We start from the raw sequence: 15056 nt of genomic DNA, 5'->3' as shown, positions 1-15056 counted from the left end.
TCAACTGAGTTTAGAGTGTGAAGACTTACTGAGATCTTTTCTTTTATAATACCTCTGAATAATTTGTACATATGGTTGATATGAACCCGGCATTGGGATTTGTTATCAAAGCCAATTATATGCATTGACCTCTGTCCTGTTTGAGGATATAATGACTTAGATTTGGGTTCAAGGATTTGTTGGCTTAACAAATATCTGCCATTTACCAGAATAACAATCACTCATATTAAAAACCACCTTAGCTACACAGAATATGGAGGTGTGTCTGAGAGCCATTCATAATTGTTAGTTTACATCTAAAAATCTTCCATGTCGGAGAGAACAGGAGGCCTCTTAGCTCTGGAGAACATGTGTTCTACCTACACACAAATGCCAGAACACAGATAGCAGTGTGGCTTTGCTGAGGTCAAACACTCTGCTGACAATTGGCCTGAGTATGTTTATCCTCAGCTGAAAACTTGAGAAACAGACCATTTAGTGGCAGAGTGATGTTTCATGTTTTCCCAGTACCTAGTCAAAGTGATCACTGTAAAGGCTTGCACATGACACCTGAAATTCATCCATAACTACAGAAGTAAGCTTGGATGCACTTCTTATTTGTGAGGTTGTCTGACCACTACATGATTGATGAGAGGGCTTATTGGATTCTCTGAGATATGCAAAATGCACATTTCTTTATTTTTCAATGTAAACTACCAATGTATGGTTCGTTCACTTAAAGAGGTTGGTAATGTGAGATTTTGTTATTGCTTCTCTGGTTTAGTTCCCTTTGCTCTCCTCCTCGACCAACTAACTTTAATGAAACTTGGCATCTTGGTGCTAAAGTATGCTAACTTCCCTTCTCTGCCCTCATTGTTCATTGAAACTGCATGAACTAACTGCTACATCCCAGGTTCAAAGTCTTCAGATCATCCTAGTTTTCTTAGAAGTGATTGGAGAATCAAGATAATTTGTTTCCTCACTGAAATACAGGGCTATGACGTATGAGACACAAAGATGAGGGAGATTTGAACTGATGCTAATCTTAAGAGTGGATGCTGTGTTGTGGGTCCCAGATGCTACTTTCAGGCCAACTTAGTTTCTAGTTGTTTTTCATTACCCGTGCGTCATGATTGATGTCTCTAGAACAGTTCTAATAAGACAACTGTCTTGTGCAAGGTCACGAAGGGCATCCCACATCTGATAAAACACATATTGGGCAGAATAAGGATCTGACTACACTGAAGGGCCTTCTTTGTGCTAGAACTTTCTTAGGGATCAGTTGGACCATTTACTGGGATCAGCTGGACCGTTGTTTACTGGGTTGCCAGCTTTTCAACACAGCTTTCTGCTTGTTCTTGTTTCTTTGAATCTTTGAAAGATGTTGGTCCCCAGCATTTCCCAATTGACTTGCTGCATACAAATCTCTACTGTAAAGTCTTCACCTTGAACTGATTGAAGTATAGAATCTGAGGGGATTTAGAAGAGGAGTCACTCTTCAAAATTGTGACACCCAACACCAAATGTGGAAAGACAGCTTTAATAGATCATGTTTCATGTGCCCCATCCTCAACAGCATATGGACAACATTTTGCAAACATCTCCTAAAGGCCACGTCCCTAAACATTAGGACAAGGCTGAAAAGAATGAGCTGTAACCAGGTCTCAATGAACCTATGTCAATCCCAGGGCAATTATGTAGCACCGACATTTGCTTTCTGATACCTGGTTCCCTACTGAAGAATCAGGTTCCCACCTCTTCCACAGGGGTAACATTCTCTAGGAATGCATCTGGCCCCTGTATTTTATAAGCATGCCAGGAAATTCATATAATTGGTCCAATTCAAGAGAATTAAGCTGTGATAAAAGGTCTGTCATTTGCAGTAATTGAGAGAAGCTAAACTATGAAAACAATGTTGTGTCTAGAGTCATTTTTTTGTTATCAGCCTCCTTATTTGCAAGCTCTGATGTCACAACAATCTCTTCTGCTCCCATGTTAGTGACCACGGAAACCACACTCATGAAGACAGTAAACATTAGAAGTGCACAACCTGAAAGAACTATTTATTCATGATAGGAATGAACATGGCAAATGCATATTGATTAGTTCCTTTCATTTGTGTCCAGCATGTGGGATAGACTATTTGAAGGCATGTTTAATGTTGACCAGTATAGACTGTATGTCCCCTATCTCTTCCAGATGTCTATTTGCTCTTATATTGTTCATGGACTGTAAAAGCCACAGTTGAGGACTGAGGAGAAGGCTCCTTCAGTAAAGTGGTTACTGAGGAAGCATGAAGATTTGGATTTGGACCACCCATCACTAATGCAATAAGTCCAGCACAGTGGCACACCTTTAGAGCCCCAGCATCAGGGGCAGAGATGATTAAAATAATCCACAGGACTTGCTGGCCTAATAGCTTTGCTTAGTTAGTGAACCCCAGGTTCACTGAGAGACCCTGCAAAAATAGGGGGAGATACCTGGCTTTGACATCATCTTCACACTTATGGGTACAGGTGCAAACACATGGACATATACACATGACTCCATCACACCCCCTAAAACACAAAGTGAATTGTTAATGCTCTGTATTCTACTGTAAGTATAGCCCTAAGCCAAGCTCATTTACAGTCGTGGTACACTGAGCTGCTTTTCATCTGTGACTCATCAGGATAAAGTTAGATGCTGTTCTCCCCCATACCTTTAACCATGACAGGCTTTAGAGATAACACTTCACTTCTGCTTCTAGGCACAGAAGTAGTCCTCCGTGTAATTCTTAATGGTTTTGGTAGGAAGTTAGCAATTTTAGAGTCAAAAATTGAATTTAGTTACTCCATCTTTCATGAGAGTTTGGGGGATATCAGCATTTCACCACTTTTAAGGGGTGATGACCAAGAAGTCTGCAGAAAATAAGCTATATCCCATCTATGGTAATGAGGCTTGCCATTCTGAGCCTCTAATAATTCCTGTGGGTGTCTCAGGGAGTCAGAGCCAAAGCCGCCCCAACCCTGTTTTTTTGACAGTCTAAAGATTTTGTAGACATTGATTTCCTATACTTCTGGCACTTGTATGGGGTTAGCGTTTCCTTTGCAAACCTTCTCCAGTTTCCCTCAGGAACCTTCAGTGGGTTTCTCTGACACATTTACAGTCCTGAATAGATGTGTGATCACAAGATAAAATCTTTGACAAGTCTCCCTCCTCACCCCAGTGATTCAAGCCCAGCTTTGTAATTAAAGCTGTGGCCTAATGACTGAGGCTTTATTGTTGACTTATCTAAAGAAAATCTGTCAAATGATAAGTCAAAATACTATATATTTTGCAGAGAAAAAAAGTATATAACAACTATTCATGCTATTGCGTAGACCTTGAGAAATAATGGACAATTTCACTATATATTTGAATATGTGACCTATGTCAAAGATGTTTCCTAGGCTTGGGAGACAGCTCTGTGGGTAAGGCACTTTCTATGCAAGTATGAGGACCTGGGTTTGGGTCCCCAGAGTCCATTCAAAGCCAGATGCAACAGTGCACATTTGCACCCCGAGCACTCCAGTGCTGAGGTAAGAGGAGGAGATAGAGGAGTCCCTGGAAGTTCATGGACCAGCCAGCCTTGGAGTATGCAGTGGTGGCCAAGAGGCTCTGGCTTAACCAGAATGAAGGGCTCACAGCTCATTCTATCCTCTGATTTCCATATGTGTGACAGGCACACACATATCACAGACACACATAGAAATACAGAGAAGGAGACAGGCAAAGAGATGTGTGGTGTGTGTGGGAGAGAGGAGGGGGAGGGTTTCCTTTGCTTATAAAGGATGAGGCAGAAAGGGAGGGAGGGAAGGACTGAGGAAGAGAGAGAAGGAGATAGAGAGAGGAGAGAGGAGAGAGAGGGGGAGGGGGAGGGAGAGGGAGAGAGAGAGAGAGAGAGAGAGAGAGAGACAGAGAGAGAGAGAGAGAGAGAGAGAGAGAGAGAGAGAGAGAGAGAGAGAGAGAGAGAGAGAGAGAGAGAGAGAGAGAGAGAGGAGGTTTTCTTTGCTTGTAAAAGGATGTTTTCAAACCAGAGTGAAAATTTCTATCTTATCACAGAATATGGCAATACATAGACAAGTGGATGTGGACGTACAGAACACAACATGTGGACATAAATCAGAGTGTTAACTGAGGTAGATTCATTAAACTTTGCTATGTCCACAGCTGTTATTTACTGTCAGCAAAGCTTTGGGAATGGAATCATGAAGGCCTATCATGTGAAATGTCACCTTGGACATTTTGTATCTTCTATTATTATTATCATTATTCTTATTACTATTGTTGTTAAAGATTTAGTTGCCTTACCTTGATATCAAAATAACTGGTGGACATTCAACTTTTGTTACTGACCCACAGTACCAAAATCTATAGTAACAAGAACACAAAGAACCTATTTGTATTATTCCCCCTTTTATGTGAATTGTTATGACACGGGGAATTTTTTTAAGTAGTAGAGATGAAATAGATGATATCAGAGGTGGAGACAGGGAATCATTACTGAGGAGCTCCAGCTGCCATCTAGCTTGGTGTACACAGTGACACATCAGAGACCCTGTGGAGAACATAGTATTGAGCTTGTTAAGTACCACAGATACAGCGATTTCAGTCCCGAGCTGCGTAGTAACAGCTCTATACATCTTTTAAAGTATCAGAGGCTGTGTCTTCATCAACTCTATGTTGTGCTATACCAACCCTAAATCATATTTCTACATATGTGGCTCATGTTTTCATGTCCTGGGCAAAAGTTCAAGAAGTCACAGAAATAATAAGATGTATAGCAGAATGCCTCTCACTTTTTTAGTAAGAAAACTGCTACTGATGTTCCCTCAGGAGAGCTGGTTAATGTGTATTCTCCTGTTATTAACATGATAAGAACTGATGAGAGCTAAATGGCCTCTTCAGAGATGACAGGGATTTGTAATTTCCCATTATTAGTGATAGGGAATATATGTTACATTGCTGACCAGGTTCCAATCAGTCAGCAAGAGTCAAGAGAACCTCGGGAGAGATGTGGTTTCTTTTCACAGTGTCTTAGGTTGTTTTCTGTGGCTGTGGTAAAACATCACCTGAAACCAACTTGAGGAGGAAAGGGTTAATTTGGCTCACAGGTTACTGTTCATAGTTAGAGGAAGCCAAGGCAGGAACCTGGAGCAGGAACAGAAGCAGAGACCACGGAGGAACACTGCTTACTGACTTGATCAGCAGCTACCTCTCATATATAATCCAGGGCTACCTATCCAGGGGTGATACTACCTACAGTGGGCTGGACATTTCCATATTCACCATCAGTTAAGAAAATTCTCCACAGACATACCCACAGAACAATCTGATGGAGACAAGTTGTCTACTGAGGTTCCTTCTTTTTAGGTATCTCTAATTTGTGTCAAGTTAAGAATTAGGCTAGGCATGCCTTTAATCCCAGCACTTGGGAGGCTGAGGCAGGTGGATCTTTGTGAGTTCGAGGCCAGCCTGGTCTACAGAGTGAGATCCAGGAAATGCACAAAGCTACATAGAGAGACCCTGTCTCAAAAAACCAAAAAAAAAAAAAAAAAAAAAAAAAAAAAAAAAAAAAAAAGATTTAACAGACATACACAGATAGTTCTTATTATGTTGTATAAACTATAAGCAGCTGAGCATTGTTTGCTTTCAGTACATCCTGGCCAGCAGTGTGTCATCTCATAACTTTAGGTGTCGTTCATTGATAGTTGTTATAGCAACTCAGACACTGCTTTAATAGCCCAGGATTGTTCACGAAAGGCTTTTAGGTGTCTTGCAGTTTTCTTCCAAGAAATTAGAAGCTCTACATTACAACCAATACCTAATGCTCACTTAATTCAGTACCTCTCTGTGGTTCATTTGTGTGCAAACTGGTACAAGAACTGGTTAAAATAGGAGACCCCAGGGATCCAACCCTGTGCATTCACACAGAAAGGAATCATGACATCTATGTGCTTAACAATCACTACCCAGAATATAAGCTTTAGAAACAGAATTAGACTGGCTGAGAATGAATTCTAGGGTCTGTGATGTGTGGGTGTGTGGGGGAAGCTCATGGAAGAAAGAAGGTGTATGTTTCGGTATGCCACAAGCATTTTGTTTATGTGGATGTGTGAAGGGAAAGATGGTAGCTGAGGAAATCCTTGACCTGCAGACGTTGTGGGAAATGGGAGTATTTTCCTATGGTCAGATTGAACTTCATTTTCTTAGTGTTTTTTCCTTGGGTGGGGAAGTAGAAAAGCTTGTATAATATTTCTTCTTGAAGCCCAATCCTCATATGGGAATGTTAGGTTTAGTTAGTAGAAAGAGATTTATGAAGGTTAGGAAATATGTTAGGTGTGAGTGAGGGCACATTTGAAACCCAAGACCCTGGAGATTTCTCTAAGACAAAGAAGAGACCCATCTATCTAGAATTGTTTGGATTAAGGCTCCCTGCTACTATGGGGGCTTGGGGGAGGGATTCTTACATCCCCAGGGATGCTTTCGGCTCCATCTTCATAATTCTACATGAGTAATCAGCCTTTGGCCCAGCTAGTCCTTAGCTGGAATTCTGTCTGTATTCCTACCTCTGCAGTCACTTTCCTTCTATACAGATCATGTGTCAATAGATTTTTAGGTTCCTCTTCTCCAAAGCTATTTTGGAGGCTTTTTTGTTTTATGATTAAAAAATAATAATAAAAAGTAGATAGTGTAGGTAATTTGAACTTAAGTTACAACAACTCAAATAATGCAAGAAAGGTGTATGCAGAGAGACAATGAGACAAAGATAGAGATAATGGGAGGTGAGGGGAGAGGGAGAGACAGAGAGGAGAAAAGAAGAGGAGAGAAAGAGGAAAGAGAGGAGAGAGAGGGGGAAGAGGGAGAGAGGGGAGAGAGAGAGAGAGAGAGAGAGAGAGAGAGAGAGAGAGAGAGAGAGAGAGAGAGAGAGAGAGAGAGAAAGGAAGATCTAGAAGGGGGAGGAGGAGGAGGAATCCATAAGTTTGTATCTAAACTCCTTTTCAGATAGGGTAGAATGTATTTTCCTCATTCTAATTCTTTAAGGATATAGATTCTTAGGGAGTCCTCTTGTTTTCTTCTGATAGTTTATTTTTATTATGATTATTTCTGTAGGATTGTTCAACTCACATTAATCTGAGTATTTGGATCTTATAGAATACCTTCTCATGTCTAACACTTAGCAGGAGATTCCTTATTAAGTACAAATTACCCCAGCAGCTAATTAGACCTTTGCTTCATGTACAATGCTTTTGGGGTGGGATCCAAACAACAAACTATATAGAATTTCTAAGTATTTAATCTTTTCTTTGTGTGTTAGAGCATCAGTGTTGAACAATCCAGTGTTGAGAGCATTGCACATTTGCTTGTGAATTTGAATCCTGACTACTGGTTTTTGACATAAACATTCCTTCGGGTGCTTGAGATGCAGCTCAGTACAATGCTTGTCTAAAGTATCTAAAGGATAAAGTACTGGATTCAGCCCCCAGCATCTCATAAACTGGGTGTGAGACACTGAAGGATTAAGAGCAGGATGATCTGGAGTGGAGTCATCCTTGGTTACATAGCAAGTTCAAGGCCAACCTGGGTTAAAAGAAAAAAACAACTCTACCAAACATTAGTGAGACAGCCACAGTGGATATTTGAACATGTTGCCTTGATTAGCTTGCTTCTCAGATGATCAATAATGAAAAGACTTTTTCATGGGGGCTGTTTTGAGGGTTGAATGTGCTGTGGTGTAGTGTGCTATAGACAGTAAATAGTGAAAATAAAGGGAGGGCTCTTAACATTTTAGTATTAAGTATAATATTAATACATTGATACCATAAGTGTTAGTTAAATCTATATGGATTAGCATTTCTTGGAGATATTGTCCTATGTATTTTCATAAAGACTGAGATTTGGGAGTGTGATCCTTTTATGTTTATGCAATTTATTCAGAACTGTGATCACTTCTAACTCTGTGATGAGGTTTTTGTGCCCATGTGTCATTTTATCTACTTAAGGAACCTCTGAAAAATAATCCCTGCTGTTACATACCCTGGAACTTTGGAGGTAAAGTTGCCTGTTAGAGAAGGTAGTTCTATCAAAAAATCGAAGCCCCAAATTTGAAACATCTGGCTTTGAACTCATTAGTATTTAAGATGCAACTAATGATCTCTTCACCCCTTAACGTCTGTGTTTGCAAGAGAAAATGAGGGGAAGAAAGTCTCTAGGAAAAATATTGATTCCCCTTCAGCAAACCCTGTTGGAACTCACTGTTGTAGGCCTTGTTATTTTTAAGTGTCTGGATTTTCTTTATGAATTCATTAAAAAATATTTTAGCGGCTCTGGTGGCCTAGTATCTCATTCCAACATAAACTTACCACAGGAGAACACATACTGCTTGGCTCACCTTTTCATTTCATGGCTTAATAATAATGACAAATTACAGGTGCCAGAGTGACGTTAGATCCCCTAGCATAACTGATTCAATGTTCAAATATTCTCTTTGCTCAGAAGTTCTTTACAGTAAGTTTTAAAAGCTGTATTTGCCTTTATTTTGTGTGCATGAGTGTTTTGCCTACATGCATGTATGGGCTCATGTGCAAGCAGTGCCACGGAGGTCAGATACCCTGGAACTAGAGCTATGGATAGTTGTAAGCTGCCACATGGGTCCTCTGCAAGAGAAGCAGAAGCTCCTAACTGCTGAGCCATCACTCCCACCCCTATTCACAACTTCTAAATATATTTGGCGTTTCTCTTATAACTGGAAGTTTGTGACTCACATGCTGGAATCCTGTTTCAAAAGCTTGAAACTGATGTCTCCTTTAATTATTGCTAGCAACTTAGACCTGTTCTCTTGTCTCACTCTCAAGTTGGCAGAATGAATTATATCTATATTGTTTATTTCAAGAGACACATTGTTCAGCAGACTCAACTGTCACAAAGAGAGGATGTCTCTCTTCATTGGCAATCATCTAGGTCCCTTGATTGTCCCCAAGATGAGTTGTCTTTTCCTCCATTATAGTCCATCATGAAGTCTTCAGAATATGAAATATTCAACCAATTTTTGGAAGTTTATTTTCAGTTATTCCTACACAGTGTATAGAAACCTGCTGTATAATACTAGCCTTATCCTTGCTGACACTCATAAAGTCATCTATCGAGTTACTGCTGCTTCATTGTAGGCTTCCTTTGAAAGTTCTAAGGATGTGAACTGAACGCGTTGTCAGTGAACACTGTGTAGTTTCTCAGTTCTCATTTGAATGCTCCCCCATCTTATTTGCATTGGCTAGAAATCAAATACCATGTTGAACAGATGTTGTTAGAAGTGAAATCTGCCTGGCTTCTGAAGTTATATCGAACTGGTACTTTATCATTAAGTCTGACAGCAGAAGTTGTTCCACAAATGTCTCACTGAAAGTGACAGAGCTCCTACTTATTTCTAGTCCACTGAGCCTATCATGTCTATCTAAAATGAGTCTAAGAGGCTGGGGAGATGGCTCAGTGGTTAGGTACACTTGCTGCTCTTACAGAGGACTGAAACACAGTTCGCAGGACCTCCACAGTAGGTCACAAACATCTGTAAGTCCAGCTCACTGCAGTGTTGTAGCAGGAATCTTAAAAGTTCTTATTAATAAGAACAAGCCTGGGGCCAGTTATTGGGGTGAACGCTAGAAGGTCAGAGAGACAGAACAAGCCACAGCTAACTTCACCTGGCCAACTTCTCAGCTGGTCCTGTTTCCTCAGACTGGAAGCCTCTGTGTCCTCATATCCAAACTGCTGAACTGTGTTGCTCCAAACCTAAAAGCTTAACCAGCCAAGTGCTTCTAGTTTCTGGTTCTCACGCCTTATATACCTTCCTGCTTTCTACCACCACTCCCTGGGATTAAAGGCTCGCCTTCTGGGATTAAAGGTATGAGTCACCATGCTTGGCTGTATCCTTAAACAGATGGATTTCTGCCTCTGGAATGCTAGGATTAAAGGCCTGTGCTGCCACTGCCTATCCTAAGTATCTAGTGGCTTTTCTGTTCTCTGACCCCAGATAGGTTTATTAGGGTACACAATATTTTGGGGAACACAAAACCACCACACAGTGTATGTCAGGCAGACTGACTGCTTCGAATGAGGAATAATGTCAAAGCAGAAGGCTCACTCTGTATACCGGGTCAGTGTACCGAGACAAGGCTGAGACAGTCAAACCCCAGGTACCCACTGCCAGTTGGTGGATCAAATGGAGAACAGAGTAATAGTAAAGTGGGTAGCAAGGCTACAAAATGGAAAGGCCCCTATCATTGATTCAAACAAGTTGAGTTCAAGTCCAGATATAGTGACTTACTATTGCACCTGTAATTGATATTTTTCCTGTCTTGGAAGAGGAACTTGGATCTTTCTACATCTGTTTTCTCATTTTTAAACTTGGGCCATATCTTCCTTTCCCTTGCAGGAAGTGGAGATTGTTGGCCGCACAGTTTAGGGTGCACAGTGGGAGGCACTGTCTGCGGTATGACTTGAAGCATCTGGTCACAGTGCATCCACACATGCAGGAAGAAGACAACGAGGAATGGCCCTGTTCTCCTCACTTCCTCTCTTTTGAAGAAATGCAGTATAGAATTGCAGCCCATAGGATGGCACCACACACAGTAGACAGGCACATCTTCCTACTTCACTTAACCTATTGAAATAGTCCCCCCACAGGTATGCTCTGCATGCTCTGCATCAGTAGGTCCTTTGCACAAGACAACTTTTTTTTCTGTGTGTGTGTGTGTGGTGGTGGGGTCTTCTAGATTTATAGAGAAATCTTGGGGTTGCTTTTTGATTTCCTAATTTTTACATTCATTCATTGTATTAGAAATGCATATTTCCTGTAAAGAATGATTGGCTAGGGAAGCTAAGGTTGGACTCCAGGGTCTGGGACATCCCATATAAGCACTTTGACACTGACTTACCTCTTAGATGTCCCCACTTTGTCTTTTTGTTTGTTTGATGCAGGATCTTACACTGAAGCCCTTGGTGGCCTGGAATTCATTATGTTGCCCAGGCTGGCCTCAAACTTGTGTAATACTCCTGCCTCTGACAAGGTTGAGATTATAAATGTGAGTCGCCACAGCTGGATAAGTCAAAATGACTTTTTGAACTATCTTCTCTCTGTCTGTCTGTTCCGTGTGTATGTGTGTGTGTGTGTGTGTGTGTACATACATGATGTAGACATGCATATTATATAAATGTAACTGTGTATACGTATTAAGTAAACATGTGGAGACCAGAGATCAACACTGACTGTCTTCTTCTGTTACTCACTGCTATATTATTTTTAAGCTCTGTGAAAATTAATTTTTATTAAAATAGATTATGTAATTTCCTCCATTACCTTTCTTCCCTCCAACCCCTCCCATGCTTTCCATGTTTCCTCACTCTCTCTCAAATTGATGATCATTTCTGACTATATTTGTTACAGATATGTGTCTGTATATATGTATGTATGTATATATGTATAGGTATGGGTATATATGCATAACTCTCTATATAAAACCTGTTGTGCCCATTTGGTGTTGTTGCTTGTGTATATATGATTTCAGGACTGACCACTCTGTATCGGATAACCAATTAGGAGGCTCGTCTTTGGGAGATGCTGATTGGCAAAGAAGCTGTGTTGCAGATGTAACTGTTGGGTATGGGTACCTGTGATCTGTTGATCTATGCTATGTTTCTCTGTAATGGTCTTCATTTACTGTAACAAGAAGCTTTTTTTGGTGAGGGATGAGAACTGTACTTCACTGTGGGTATAAGGATGGATTCTAGAATGCAGTTAGGATGGATGCTGGTCCAGTAACGTGGTGACAGTAGGTGCTCCTATAAGATCCATTACCTCATTAACCCTGGGTAGTGGGCTGAGCTGCTAGTTTGTCTCCACTTTATTTCTAAAGCAGGCTCTTTCACTGAACGTGGAACTTACTGATTCAGATGGACTAGCTGACCAGCGAGCTTCCAAGATCCTCCTGTCTCTGCTTCTTGAGCACTGGAATTACAAGTCACATGTCTGCCTTATTTCATGGGTGCTGGGGATGCAAACTTGGGTCCTGCTATTTGCTCAGCAAGCACTTTACCCACTGAGCCATGTATCCAAACCATTGTTCTGTTCATAACAGCTACTCACCATTGGTCATTAATCATGTTACTGAGCTACAGTGAATATTCTCTCCCATGTTGATGCATGCATCAATTCTTTGCCATTTTTGATGCCTACCTTGCATCTCTGGATTCTGGTTCTCCATATGTGTCCTTCATTGTGTCCTGGACATCACGACAATCTGCTTTCAAGGAATCAAGGATGACAGCACATTACTTGTAAGCAGTCCATCTGTTCACCACCTCCCCACCTCTGCACCACTGTGGTTAAATTGTCTTTACTTCACCATTTTACTGGCTGCCAAAGATGAAAGTAATCAAAATCCATAAATCTTGAAATGCTTCCATTAACCAATCAGAAGCTGTCGTTGCTCTCACAGCTGCTCTAAGAGGGGCCATTTTTGGTAGCTTAAACTAAATTCTTATGTATCTGTCCACTGGGGATAGATACATTTTAGCCAGTTAAAAGAGTTTTCAGCTCTGCAGTTAGTTCTAAGAGTGAAAAGAAAAAAAGAAAAAAAACCCTCCTTTCTGCACCTTTCAAAATCTAAAACAGGTTTGGCAATTTTCTTGTTTCTTCTTGCAAGTTCTAGAAGTTGATTACACTTACATATCTCAAACCCAGTGAAGGATAAACAGGCTTTGAAATCTCATACTTGGAGACAAAGGAACCAGGAGAGAATTTGTAACCATCCGAACACATCAGGCAACATTGAGATGGGTGGGGCAGCCATGACTGACACATGTCACAGAGAGATTCCCTCCTGCTCTTTGGCACAGACTTTGACATTTAAATTGCAGGCAGCCCTGGGTCTGTCCCAGGAGCTGCCCGTGGTTGAATGCAGTTCTGATCACTTACTTGAGGGGCGCAGTGGGGATAACGAGGGGGAAAAAAAAGAAAAATCAAATTGTTCTAGGAAATCATGTTTAATGTAGAAATCTGGTTAATATTAAAATGCAATCTGCAGTTTTCAAGTATTCTATTCCTCAAGGAAAATATCTCCTGTTCAAGGGACTGGAGCAGTAAGTAAGCACCCTCTTATTACATCACTTCCTATGTCAGGCCCAACTAACATTCAAAACGTATTACCGTATTGATAATGCTAATTTTAAAATGATGCCTTCTTTTTCCCTTTGGTTAAGGGGTCTGGGCAAAATTCCAATCATATGGATCAATTTAGCTCTAGACGGAGCTTGCTCAACTGATATTTCACGCACTATATAGAATGTGGTTCTTCCACATGCTCAGGAATAGGAGCCCATGTCTCCCCACTAACCGCACAGAATTGTATTTCCAAGGGATTTGTCTATCTCAAGGGCTTGAGAAAAGAGGGTATCAGCAGATCCAGCAGGGAGAGACACCAGTATGTGGCCTCTGATCTTGGGATTGCAGAGGAGTTAGGAACTGATTTCTGAAACCCAACCTTGTGCCATGTTCAAATCAGCTTGACACCTTCCTTGCAGGTTTGGCTGGCCTTTGCCACAGTGGTTCTCATCACCAGAAGGATATGTGGCTGTAACCATTGATATTTATCCTTTCAACCAATACTTTTTTTTTCCTGCAATGTCTTAGAACACTGAAACTGATGGCTTAGGAGAACAAAGCCTAATTATAATTCTGTCTTCCCTATCTAGTTATTTGGTATTCTCCTTTCATCCTGTTGCTGTGGTGTCAGGACCATGAGCAGCTTAGAGGAGAAAGAGGTTTATTTAAGCTTAAATGTTACAGTCCGTTAGTGAGAGAAATCAAGGAAGGAACTTGAAGCAGATATCATGAAGGAACACTGCTTGCTGGCTCACAGGTTTATGCTTAGCTAGCTTTCTTTTGCCGACCAGGACCATCTTCTCAGGGAATAATGCCACCCACAGTGGACTGGGCCCTCCTGCATCCATTAATAAACAAAATACCCCACCCACCCACACCCATGCACAAGTCCCCAGACAAATCCGAGCTCAGCAATCCCTCAATTGTCATTCTCTTCTCAGGTGAATCTATACTGCATTGGCAGTTAAAGCTCCCTAGGACACTTTGTATTTCTACTTCCTATTTTAAAACATTAATGCTCACTAACAAAAAAGTAAATATGAAAAGATGCAATATTGTAGACATGGAAAACTGTAGTATTATAGACCAGAAGGAGGCGATTTCATCTATTTGGAGTCAATAGGTGACCGGCTGGGCAGAGTTGATCATGCTTAATGTGGAGTTAAAGTGACAAGAGGTAGGTAACAAGAGAGAGAGATCATATCCACGGAGGTCTCACTAACTCAACCTTTTACTTAGTCTTGTTTTTAAATTTACCCCAGAGAGGAAATGTTCTGTTGACATCTACCATTTTTTTCCAATTATGAATTCAAAGATAGGAAATGAGCATTTTCTGGTTCTAACAATGGGTGTAGAGTACGGGCTTTGTAGTAGTGCTGGAGTCTACTCAAGTGTGATTTTCCAATGAGGCTTTATTCAAGCTCACTTTCTAGTGCATGCTTGCTATTTTCCAGGCACCTTCTCAAGTGATCTATATATAACTTAGCAACTCTATAAAACACTTATTATTTTTATCCTCATATTCCAGTCTGAGGGGGATGCCAAGAGACTCGGTGGTTTTCTTCAACTGAAACATAATTGATTTTGATTAGGAAACCATAGTAAGCCTTATGAGAATGAGGTAGAAGAGTAGAAACATGAAGATTTCACTAGATGAGGGAGACGATGCACAAGGGAGTCTGGTTATTCTTTGGGTATGGTATTTTAGGCTAAGGAAGCAGCACAGTGGGAATAAGCAACATGTTAGAATGTATGATATAGCAAAGATGTTTATATTCCTTAGCATAATCCTGCTTCATGGAATTTTCTAAAAGAAATGGTTTTAGAAAAATATAAAATAATGGTGTGTATATGTACACAACAATTTCAAAATGTTTTTCATAAAGTGAATGGAAAGCATATA

The 15056-nt window shown here is 40.7% G+C and overlaps 1 long non-coding RNA gene across 5 annotated transcripts in view; it reads right to left on the bottom strand.

The window, feature by feature from the left end:
• Positions 1–4399: 4399 nt before the first annotated feature.
• LOC121831506 (uncharacterized) overlaps positions 4400–15056 on the bottom strand; it is a 29091-nt gene continuing 18434 nt past the window's right edge. For 4 of the 5 annotated variants that reach the window (XR_013041948.1, XR_013041946.1, XR_013041947.1 and 1 more), the window contains 2 exons: positions 12137–12290; positions 4400–4558 (listed from right to left, as the gene is read on the bottom strand). This is a non-coding gene — a long non-coding RNA (uncharacterized LOC121831506). The remainder of the gene's footprint in view (positions 4559–12136; positions 12291–15056) is intronic. The other variant, XR_013041949.1, reaches the window with a different exon arrangement.

The sequence above is a fragment of the Peromyscus maniculatus genome, chromosome 8 (genome assembly GCF_049852395.1).
Source record: "Peromyscus maniculatus bairdii isolate BWxNUB_F1_BW_parent chromosome 8, HU_Pman_BW_mat_3.1, whole genome shotgun sequence".
In the NCBI taxonomy this organism is placed as follows: domain Eukaryota; kingdom Metazoa; phylum Chordata; class Mammalia; order Rodentia; family Cricetidae; genus Peromyscus; species Peromyscus maniculatus.
This window is presented reverse-complemented; position numbering and strand designations above follow the sequence as displayed.